Consider the following 10,881-nt stretch of genomic DNA (forward strand, 5'->3'; position numbering starts at 1 on the left):
TATTTTAGTGTGACCATCTTTAGGTTACTCCTATTTGGGACCTTCAAGCATAGTTAACCTGAATGTCCATAATCCTCCTATCATCTGGGAAATTTCCAAGAATTATTACTTTTAACAATATTATTTCTTATTAAATGTCTCCTGCTTTTATGGAATGCCTATAAAGCATTTTATGGGGTTTTTTTTGACCCTGTCCCATACATCCAATGTGTTTTATTCATTTGAAATACAGAAAGAAAAAGATCAGTTCAATAAATTGTTACAGATTGTGAGAAAAATACAAGCAGAAATCCTGAAAATGAAGGAATCAATAAACCAAATGTTAGATTCAAAAGAAGGCATCAAAACACAGAGACCACTTGAAAGACTGAAACTCAGACAATGAAGACAAAATGTACAGTCTTGAACATAGAGTGGAGTATTTCCCTGATTTATTGATTTTCTTTGCATTTTTCATTTCTTTATTATTGTTTTTCCTCATGGTAACTTGTTAATTATATGTGAATATATAATTTAGCAGGGAAAGTTACCTCATATTTCTTTAAAAAATATTACAAATCTATGTTTCAGGTTGAGTGTGGGGAAGAGAATCCAGCTGACCTGGGCAGTGGCATGGAGCCTCATTGACAGACAGGACAGGAGCTGACCCCTGGACCTCAGTCTGGGATTCTCCCTGGACATGTGCTGTGCTCTGGGAGAGGAAAGGGGCTGTGTCAGAAAGCAGAGGACACCTCCCCCATTCCCAGGGTACTCTCCCAGGATCCTACCTGCTGTGGTTTGTGTGTATAGGAGGGCACCTGGGCTCCCAATGCATCTCCTGCTGTCCTTTCTAGGCCATCTCTGCCTTTGGGTCAACATCATATTCACCTTGACCATAATGGCTCTCCTGAGTGACCATCTCCCTGCAGTCATGCCCAGGCATCTGAGGTGGGCATATGCTCTCAGGTCCCCACCCTTGGACAGAATGGGAACCCCAGAACTCACCCTCCTCCCCATTCTCCTTCCTCATCCCTTCTGTCCTCACCAGGGGTACAGAGCATCAGAATCCCTTGTGGCCCAACTAGAAAACTGTGACATGACTTGAGGGTCATCTAGCCAGGATCTTGAGGAATCCCTGAGGCAGTAGAGACCCAGAGTCTATAGGGCCCCAGGGACAACCTTTCACCCTCTGGGAGATTTACGAGTGACTTTTCCAACTCTGATCCTTCCCCACATGGAGGCAGGCAGTTGAGTGGTTCCAGGAAGGGTGACTGGAGTCTGTATCATCCCTGTACCTCTGCCAAATCCTGTAATTGTGGGGACCACATTGTGTGATGTTGCCTCCCAGTCCTGATGCACCACTGGGACCTGATAGATCACTGTGTCTGGCGGGGTAGTGCCATGACTCCTGACTTGGTCTATTCTCTTTGTGGAGTGTGTCCCTAGGATTGAGTTACACTCACCTGTTCCTTGGTAATCCTGCCCTTTGCCTGTTAGTGATAGAAGGTTCCATGGAAACTCCCTTTGTGTGTCCCCTTCTCTTGCTCTGCCTTTGGGTGTGGCCTTCCTAGATGTCATTCCATCTGCTGACAGAAGACTCCATAAGCTAGACTCCACCCCCTGAATCCTGACCCCTTGCCTCATTTAAATGGTTTCTTCCCAATAAAAGGGTTCAGCACTTGCTCCTCTCTCATTGAGGAGCTGCCACAGGACCCAACGAAAAAGGCATTTCTCTATTCATTTCTGGGTATTTTGTGTAGCCCAGTTCACCTGGAGTGACCTTGAGTGTTTAGTTGTTGAAATTGACATGTAATAATGAGAATAATACAATTAATTATGCAAAATTAATAAGTCAATTTCATGAAGTTCCTTTTATTAGTTATTGCAGGCAAAGTCATTTTTCTGTTTCATTTGTTTGTTTGTTTTATTAGGTTTGAATCTGAATTTCACACAGAACAGCTTTTTGGCCACGTCCTTCCCAGGGCCCAGGTCCTGCTCCCTCTGCAGTGTCCACGTTGATCCTGTCTGCTCATTCAGAGGGTCTCTGGACACTTCTGTGTTGACCTCCACATGCCAGGTCAGGCTGCTGCAGGTGACAGGGCCACTCATGGGTGTGGCCTGAGCTGTGGCCCACGCAGTCATGGTCCACAGCCCTCAGCTGCACTTGTTCCCTGAGTTCCCAGCACCTTCCTCTCAGAGGTCAGTGAATCTGCTGAGCTGCTCCCCAGACCAGCAGCTCATGTGGCAGCTGGGCCACCCAGGCAGGGAGGTTTTTGTTCGGGGCTACACCACTGTGGGAGGTAACTCTATACCTTGATGACAGTAATATATTCCAGCATCATCAGGCTCCACCCTGCTGATTGTCAGTGTAAAATCTGTCACTGACCCACTGCCTCTGAACCTGTCTGGGACCCCAGTGAACCGGTTGGAAACCCTATATATTAGGCCCTGTGGAGCCTGGCCAGGCTTGTGCACAACCCAGTGCAAATATGTGATTCCATTACTGTGTAGGAGGCTCTGACTGGACCTGCAGGAGATGGACACTGACTGTCCAGGGGTGATGGGCTCGGAGAGAGGAGTCTGGGTCATCACAATGTCCCCACTGGTTCCTATAAATATTACAGAGAAATGCAAGGTTATGTAGAAACTTTAAGAAATGTTTTCCCTTTTTTTGTACATTGCAGACTAAATTAATTTTTATTTTTGATTTATACACTAAAACTATTCATATACATAAAGAACTCCAATTGAATAAGCTCCAAGAGCCTCTCTATAATTCTGTTCAACATCCCTCTCATATTATGTGACAATATCCATCAGAGCTCCATCCCTTGCTCCTTCTGGAATATTCTCTCACATTAATCAATCTCAGCCTCATACATCCCTCATGTAGGCAGAGCACACATGGGCAGAATGGGGGCCCAGGGCTCCCCTCCCTCCCCCTTCTCCTTCCTCATCCCCTCTGTCCTCACCAGGGATCCAGAGCAGCAGCAGCCCCAGGAGCTGAGCAGGGAGCCTCATTTTGAGAAGCTGAGCTGAGGAGTCCTGGTGAGTGAAGGGCAGGTTAGAGCTGAGCTTTATGTCAGCCTTGCAGGAAGGCCCTCCCCAGGGAGCAGCATGCAAATGCCCTGGTGGGTGCTGGGTGGGGAGAATGAGGGAGGGTGGGGCCTGCCTTGTGAGCCCAGGGACATCAGAGGTCTTCTACAGTTGGAGAAAATAGAACAGAGAAATAGCCCTGGGTCCCTGTGGTGTGAGAGGAGTTCTCATCATGGAAGCCTCACTCTGTTAGGAGTCATGGTGCCCAGGGCCTGCCCTCTTAAGACAGCACATAGCCCAGATAGGGAGGGGCCTGCAGGTTAGACTCTGTGAGGGAAATGACCATCTTGCTGTCTTCCTCTAAGCTGAGAAGAGAAGGTGACAAGTGCCACCTCACAAGTGATGATCTTGGAAATTCTTCCAGCCACAGCATGCCATTGAAGAAGTTCAAGAGCTTCTGGTGTCTGATGTTATCTGGAGAAATACAAGAGCATCAGGGAAAATGTGGATGTCACCTTTTCCTGGCCCAGTGAATGAAATAAGAGCAGCAGTGTGACAAGAAGCTGGAGGAAAAAGAAATCGTGTTTCAGCTGAAGGTCAAGTAGCCCTGCTCAAGGGAAGAGGACAAGGAGCATGTCGCCTGAGGTAGTCAATGTGAAGCTCCTGGGGTGAGGTCTGTAACTGGTGGCCATCCTTTCCTAGTCATCTCCATGCATTTGAAACTCAGAGCCACCAAACATTTCTCAGGAGATGGACCCCAGGTGCACTGGGCTTTGTGGACAGGGAGGATTCTGTATTACTTCTTTCTCATAGATGATAGAGACATCCCTCCCCTTGTCAGGGAAACTAGGGAGCAGGTGCCACCACCCTGGGTTTTAAAGTAGATTCCCTAGGTCAGAACTGTACCCAGGCATTCTGCCCATTTTCAGGGGATCCATATGCACTACTGGTCTCCTGGGACTGGCCCCAAGGTGTCTTGGGGAGAAGGTCCTTTTCCCTGCACAGGGACATTGATTTCAGCCCTCCTCATCCACAGGTGGGACAGAGGGAGCCTGTGTTGTGTTGGCCAACATGGCTGTGCTGCTTTTCTCCCCAGCCTAGGACCTCTGACACACCCTCTCCACTGTGTGGAACCTGGGCCACCAGCATCCCAGGACCCTTCCATGTGTCTCTTGGTTTAACTGAACGTCTGTGGCTGTCCTGTCCCGAGTGGGCAGCATCCTCTGAACCTGGGAAATGTGCCTGTTTGCAGTTTCCCCAGGCTGCAATCTTCCTGTGCTTTTTCTGAATGAGCAGAAGGAAAAGAAATGAAGGAGAATGGTTTGGAACTCACTGGGCAGGAATAGGAAAAGTGCAGAGTCTCAGAAAGTTCCAGAGCACAGCACCCCTTGGAAGAAAGTGATGGGCAGATCACTCCTCTGTCTTCTCCTTGCTCTAAGGATGTCCTCAAGGTGTTTCCTGGGGAATCTGATGATGGCACTGAGGTATCTCAGGTGCAGTTTAGATCTGGTTATCTCAACTGATTTCCATAGTTTATACCTGATTTACTTATAAAGATATTTTCTAGTCAGTAGATTTTGCTTTTCCATGACTATTCTTCAGTGCCCTATTTACTATTGTAATGCTCATATTGGTTCATTGGAGTTCTGCAAAACAGATGGTTCCCTGGGCACAATCTGCAGGCCTGGGATACACTGTGCTTCATCTTAATCCCTGGTGCCCCCTTATTCTCTTTCTTCCATCCCCACTCCACTCCCTCTTCTTTCCTGTCCTCCTTCTGTTTATTCATCTGCTCCTTTGTCATTGGTGGGCTCTAGACCTCTGTGAAGCTGGGCTCACTGCTGTGCTAAGGTGTCAGTGCCCAAGCACATGGTGTCATGTGGTGCATTCCTTCCACATTTCCTCCCTGTCCCAGTCCTTGACCCCCCCATCTCTGTCTCCTTTGCCATTGGTTGTCCTTCTCTCCTATGACACCTTACCCCCCTTCCCCTTCCTTTGCTCTAGCTTTTGCACAGGAGGGTGACACAGGACCCTAACCTTCCAGAGTCTGGCTCTTTCACTTGTCATGATGTTCTCCACTTCCATCCATTTACCAGGAAATGCCACCATTTTCTTCTTCTTTAAGGCCCTGAGTTCAGTCTGGATCATGTGGGTGTGGGCAGATCAGGAGGAGCTATGTGCAGAAGAAGGCATAACCTGACCACACTGCAGAGAGAGAGCAGAGAGCTGAGGGTCCCCTCAGCCATGAGCCATGTGGGACAATTACTTATTTGTTTCATTTTCTGATCCTTGTGATGAGATATGGCAGTGTGATGTCTCTCCTAGTTTTCTGTGGCTGAGCAACAAATTCTCCCCTATTGAGCAGTGTGTTCCTTCCCAGGCATGTCCCTCAGGAGTCCAGGCTGGGTCCTCAGCTCAGCCTGAGAAGACTGAAATGGAGCAGTCAGTGGGCAGCTCTCCTTGCTGAAGTTCAGAGTCTTCTTCCAGGTCCAGTGGCTGAGGTAGAGTCATCTTTCCAGAGTTGTAGGGTGAGGTCCCAATTTCGCTGAGGCCATTAGCACAGAGCTCCTGGATACTGCTCTGATTGCCACCTCCAGGAGCAGCATTAGAGCATCTCCTCCCATCCACTCTTCATGGCCTGAGATTCTTCTTCTTCTGCCTCCATGTGCAGATGATGGGCTTCAATGTTGAAGAAAGATCTAGTGTGTACTCTCTCCCACTCTTAAATCCATCTTATTTGATTATATCTCCAAGATACTTCATTAGAAATTTAATTGAAATTCCTGTTTGAGTACTTGGGAAATGGGATGGTACAAGGCCTGGGGTTTGGGGCCAACAACTTTGAATCCTGTCCACATACTACCATTTTTTTCAATTACCATAATGACTGGATCCCTGTTGGATATTCAGAAGTAGGTGCTGATTGGAGGAATCAGTTTTAATAAGATCAGGTGATCCAGGTAAGCAGAGGATAAAGAGGTAACCTGCAGTTGGCACAGGAATGACAATGACTTCCCCCATCTTCCCTGTGTGTCAGCTGCACCAGGGACTAAGTACTCAGGAACACATGGCCTTCTTCTCTCCTCCACCCAGAGGCACTCACTGCCCTCAGCAGAGGCCTCAGGCTCCCTGGCAGAGCTCCATGGCCTCCCAGCCTCAGGCCCTGACTGCCTCTGCACACTGACTCTGTGTCTTCCTTCCACAGGACCAGCACATCCCTATCCCAGCCTTGACGAAGGCTGGTGCACAGCCTGGGAATATGGTGGAATGACATGCCTGGCCTCCCAGACTGGCCTCTAAGGCACAGGACTCTGAAAGTTCAGCCATGGAGTCCCACCTTAGGCCTGCAGTCTCACAACACCCTGGTGCTCTTTCAGAGCCCAGGGGATTCATCCTGATGCCACATGCTGATGTCTTCAGGGAAACCAGATATCTAGCCTTCCTGGAGGCTGGCTGATGGACCCCTCTGGCCATCAAGTTTCTTCCCAGATGGAAGAGACATGGCATGGCCAATGTCTCTTCTGTGGTTTATTTTGAAGCTGTCAGGGTCTATTTTTCCCTCTCCTCCTCACTAACCTTAGGGTAGCAGGATGGCCTCCTTCCCATTCCAGGCTGGGTTATCTGACCTTGGGCACACACACCAGAGCCATGAAGTAACCTAGACTTTGGCATGTTCCAGAGACCTAACATATGGGTATTTATCAAGGCTACAAGTGAATTTTAACCTCTGACAGGTCACAGCTGGAGTGTGGCCTTTGAAGGCCCTCTTTAAAAGCTCTCTGTTCCCCTGAGGGTGAGAATCCAGCCTCTGGGACAGGAGTCCCTGTGTTTCTCTTTTGATAGCAAAGCAATAAAACTTCTCTTTTCTTTCTCTTAAAACTTTGTCCTCATTATTGGACTTCAGGAACAAGGATGAAAATTTTGGTGCTAGTAACTAGCAAAGAAAACTGATCTAAGCTTGGAGCCTAATCAGCAATAGAAAGTGAACTCCTGATACAACAACACAGAGGGCTCTCGGTGCATCCAGCTAAGGGAACAGAGGTTCTCAAAGCCACACGCAGATGCCCTCCATTGTAGGGCATCCTGGAGGCGGCAAGCTACAGGGTCAGGAAACAAAGGAGTGGTTGCCAGGGGTCGGGGTGAGGCCCTGTTGACTTCAAAGGGCCCCAAGAAGCTTCCTAGGGAGCTGGCTCTCTCCTGTATCTGGACTCTGGCTGTGGATACTTGGCTGTGCATTTGGCAAAACACATAGAAATATTTACTAAAAATCATGATCCTTTCAGAATATTACTTGTACTTCAGTAAACCTTATTTAAATTTTTAAAAGCTTTGCAATGCAATATAGAATCTTCATCTGAGTTTCTTAGAAGCAAAACAACAACAACATCATCATCAACAACAAAAACAACAACAAAATATTGTGTTAGTTACATACCTATCCCTACGAGAAAATTCCAGTTCCCCAGTGAAGGTTTTTCAGGATAAAAAAGTTGATTAACCTCTCTCCTGGGCATTGTAGAGCATCTGGCATGTGTGAGTTTGGTAACATTATAAATGGCAACTTCGGAGCAGATATAAGAACACAGTTTATGTGACCCTTCCGGGACAAATGCAGAGTGTGCCCATAGAGCATCAGGTAGAGAGGCAGGTCTGCAGCCTGGGAATGTGATGGACAAGCTGTACCGTGGCCTCTCAGGCTGGCCTCCCAGGTTTCAGTCTTGGAAATTCACCTATGGATTCCTACCTGAGACCTATAGGCTCACTGCTCCTTGGTGGTATTTCAGATCCCAGTAGTTTCATCCTGATGCCACATGCTGATGTCTTCATGGAGACTCGTCACCTAGTCTTCCTGGAGGCAGGCTGGTGACCTGCTCTAGCCCCCAGGTTTCTTCCCAGGTGGAGGAGGTATGGTGTGGTCGATGGTCTAATCCTCCCATAGGATTAAAATCTTGACTCTGCATCTTAAGAACTGTGTGTGTCCGGCCCCCCCAAACATTTTTTAAAAAACTAAGAACAAAACAAAACAAAAAAATAATTGTTTGTGACATTAGGTAACTTTCCCCATGCCTCAGTTTCTCATCTGAATTATGGGATGCCTGAGGAATAACTAAAGTGGCATATGTGAATTATGTAGCTGGACATGTAACACGTTCATAGTAAGCACTAATTTTTGTCAGTTATATCCAGGTTCATGAGAAGCAAACTGACAGTCGTTGATGAGCAATGGGTTTTCCATGTTATTCTTCACAAAGTAACCTGAGTCATCTTAAAAAAACACAGAAACAACAACAACAACAACAAAATTAGCCAGGCTTGGTTGTGCATGCCTATAATCCCAGCTGCTCAGGAGGCTGAGATGGAAGGATCACAGGTTCAAGACCAGCCAGGTAACCAAGTGAGATCTTGTCTCAAAATATCAATCAATAAATAAGTTAGTAAGAAGGGCTGGGAATGTAGCTCAGTGGTAGAGTGCCCCAGGGTTCAATCCCCAGTACTACAAACAACCAACCAACCACACAACAAAACCCCCAAAGCAAATTTTATCATTCCCCCGTGTAAACTCTTTGACAGTTTCCCATTGTCCTGTTCCTAGGTTCACAACTGGGGTTCCTGCCCTTGGCCTCTAGGTTCAGAATCTGGTGGGGAGTTCTGAAAACCCCTGATGCCTGGATCTGTGCCAGCAGGTGAGACAAGACTACTGGGCACAGATGGCCAGAGGTTTTTTTTTCTTTTCCTTCTTTTGCAGATCTGGGAATAAAACTCAGTCTCCCACATGCTAAGCAGGTCTCACCATCAACCTCAGCCTGAGAATTGGGATTCTCAGCCTGAGTTGGTGAGCTCTGCAGGTGGCTGCAGTGATCAGCCCTGACCCCTGCTGCTGCCTGGTGGTGTTCCTTAGCAGGCTCCAGGTCCCAAGAGCCTTCTTCCTGCTCCTCCCCTCTGACTTTCTAGTGTGCTGAGTCCTTTCTTCTCTCAAGACCTCAGCCTCCTCCTGCAGAGCCAGGTTCTACTTCTCCTACCCTCTATATTCCTTGTGGCTCTGGCCCAGCTCAGAGCCCTGGAGCTCTTTCCTGAGGAGTCTAGGTTGTGGGGCTTCAACCACTAGAGTCTCTCCCCTGGGGGAGCCAGAAGCCCTGACCCTTCCAAGTGGAGGGCGCTGTTCCCAGGCCGGTCTCCCCCTCAGTGTAGACCTGTGCTCCTGGCATCCTGGTACTTGCCACAGATAAGGCGGAGGCCAGGGAGGCATTTGCCTTGAGGGCCATGCTTAAGGAGGTCCTTGATGTGGGTATTTCCATGGAGTATATATTAACACAATATTTAAAAAAATAAAATTTATGCAAAGGCATTGCAATGTGAAAAAATTCAAAATTTAAAAAATAGAGGATCTAGCTTGTGAATAAAGATATGTCAATAGGGACTAGTTTGTGGTATGCAACCCTGTATTTGAAAAGTTCCTTTGGTCTGGGAATTTTCCCGTTTCTGTCACCAGGCAAAGTGCAGGATTATAGGAAGTCCTAAAAAAGAAGTCAGTTGCTCAGGGACTTTATGGGCGTGTGCAGTGTGCGAGCCTGACAGGAAGAGGGCAGCAGTGAGCACCGCTGTTTCAACAGCTGTTTCAACAGCACCTTCAGATCCAACAGCTGCGCAGGAAGCTCCATGACCCCTGTGAAAAGGTGTCTGCCCCATGCCTGGACCATGCTGGTGAGCTGGAGCGTGCAGTGGACACTGGGAACAGGTGGACTCTGGGTGCTGCTGTAGATTTTGGTCTTGGTGATGATGCTGCCATTAGGGGGAGGTTTCTTTATGTCTCTTCTCAGGTTGGGCAAAGCTGTAGCTCACTAGGTGGTGTGAGCTGGGCACTGTGAAGCCACCTGACCTCAGGGAACATCTCTCTGGAGTGACCTCATACTTGGAAGTGTCAAGGAAGAAGTGTTGTGTTTAAATTCACACACACACACACACACACACACATGGTAACAGGCAGAATGTGTTATTTGCTAAGCTTCAGTCTGCACCAATAGCAGTGGGGAGAGGAAAGTATTTATCTATTCACTTCCCAGGGAGTGCAGATGAGGAAAGAAGAAGCCCCAAGTTAAAACATCTAGTGAAATAAACTGAGTATTTATAAGAGTTCATTCATGTTGGAACTCCTTTATCCAGCTGTTTGCTGGACTCTGGACTAGAGCAGAAGGATGGACCCTAGATTAGCCCTTGACTCCTGGTTTTGGCTTCAGCTCTGCCTGAACTCAGTGAGTGGCCTGGGCACACGTTTCTGCTCTGGAGTCTTCCCTTCTTCCCAGGAGTGGCAGCTGGTTTCTGGGCTTTTCTCTGGGTGTGAGTGTCTGTGTCATGAGGTGGACAGGTGGCTGAGCTGTCTTCTTGAAGCTTTAAATCATCAGTGTGGAGAGCAGAGGGCACAGGACCCTGTGGACACAGAGGTGGCTCACCCCCAGGTTCCTCCCACTTAATTCCGTGCTAGGATGTTCCACTGCTTGCCCACAAGAGGGCGACAGGAACCTGCAAATAAACTCATTATAGTCTCATCCCAGGAAAGGCTGATCTATTTTACAAGCACAAATTTAATTTTATGTTAACTGGTGAGACAGCAACATTACAGGAAATGAACAAGGCACACATATCTCTCACTATCACTCAGTCCTTCTTGGTTTTAAAGGTAACGTTCAGAACCCAGTCTAGGTGATTTCTTCACTATTTGCTAATGGCTTTGCCTAGGCCTCTGCAGGCCAACCCAGCTGCACACATTTTATAAAGGAGGACTTTGTGATGAGACCTCAGCTCAAAGCCTGGCAGGAGCTATAGGATGGTGTCCCAGACCCTGGTGTACATGTGCCTGTGGCTCTGGGC

General features: G+C 47.8%; 2 long non-coding RNA genes across 2 annotated transcripts; one reads left to right on the forward strand and one right to left on the reverse strand.

Moving 5' to 3' along the window:
* Positions 1-1,831: 1,831 nt before the first annotated feature.
* On the reverse strand, positions 1,832-3,253 carry LOC124100356 (uncharacterized). Its single transcript, XR_006854233.2, has 2 exons — positions 2,952-3,253; positions 1,832-2,588 (listed from the first exon to the last, which is right to left on the reverse strand). It is a non-coding gene; the product is annotated as an uncharacterized LOC124100356 (long non-coding RNA).
* Positions 3,153-6,860, forward strand: LOC124100357 (uncharacterized). Its single transcript, XR_006854234.1, has 3 exons — positions 3,153-3,660; positions 5,396-5,516; positions 6,221-6,860. It is a non-coding gene; the product is annotated as an uncharacterized LOC124100357 (long non-coding RNA).
* The last annotated feature ends 4,021 nt before the right edge of the window (positions 6,861-10,881 follow it).

Source organism: Marmota monax, unplaced genomic scaffold, assembly GCF_021218885.2.
Source record: "Marmota monax isolate L192 unplaced genomic scaffold, Marmota_monax_Labrador192_F-V1.1 WCK01_AAM20220418_F8-fsc00530, whole genome shotgun sequence".
Taxonomy (NCBI): Eukaryota; Metazoa; Chordata; class Mammalia; order Rodentia; family Sciuridae; genus Marmota; species Marmota monax.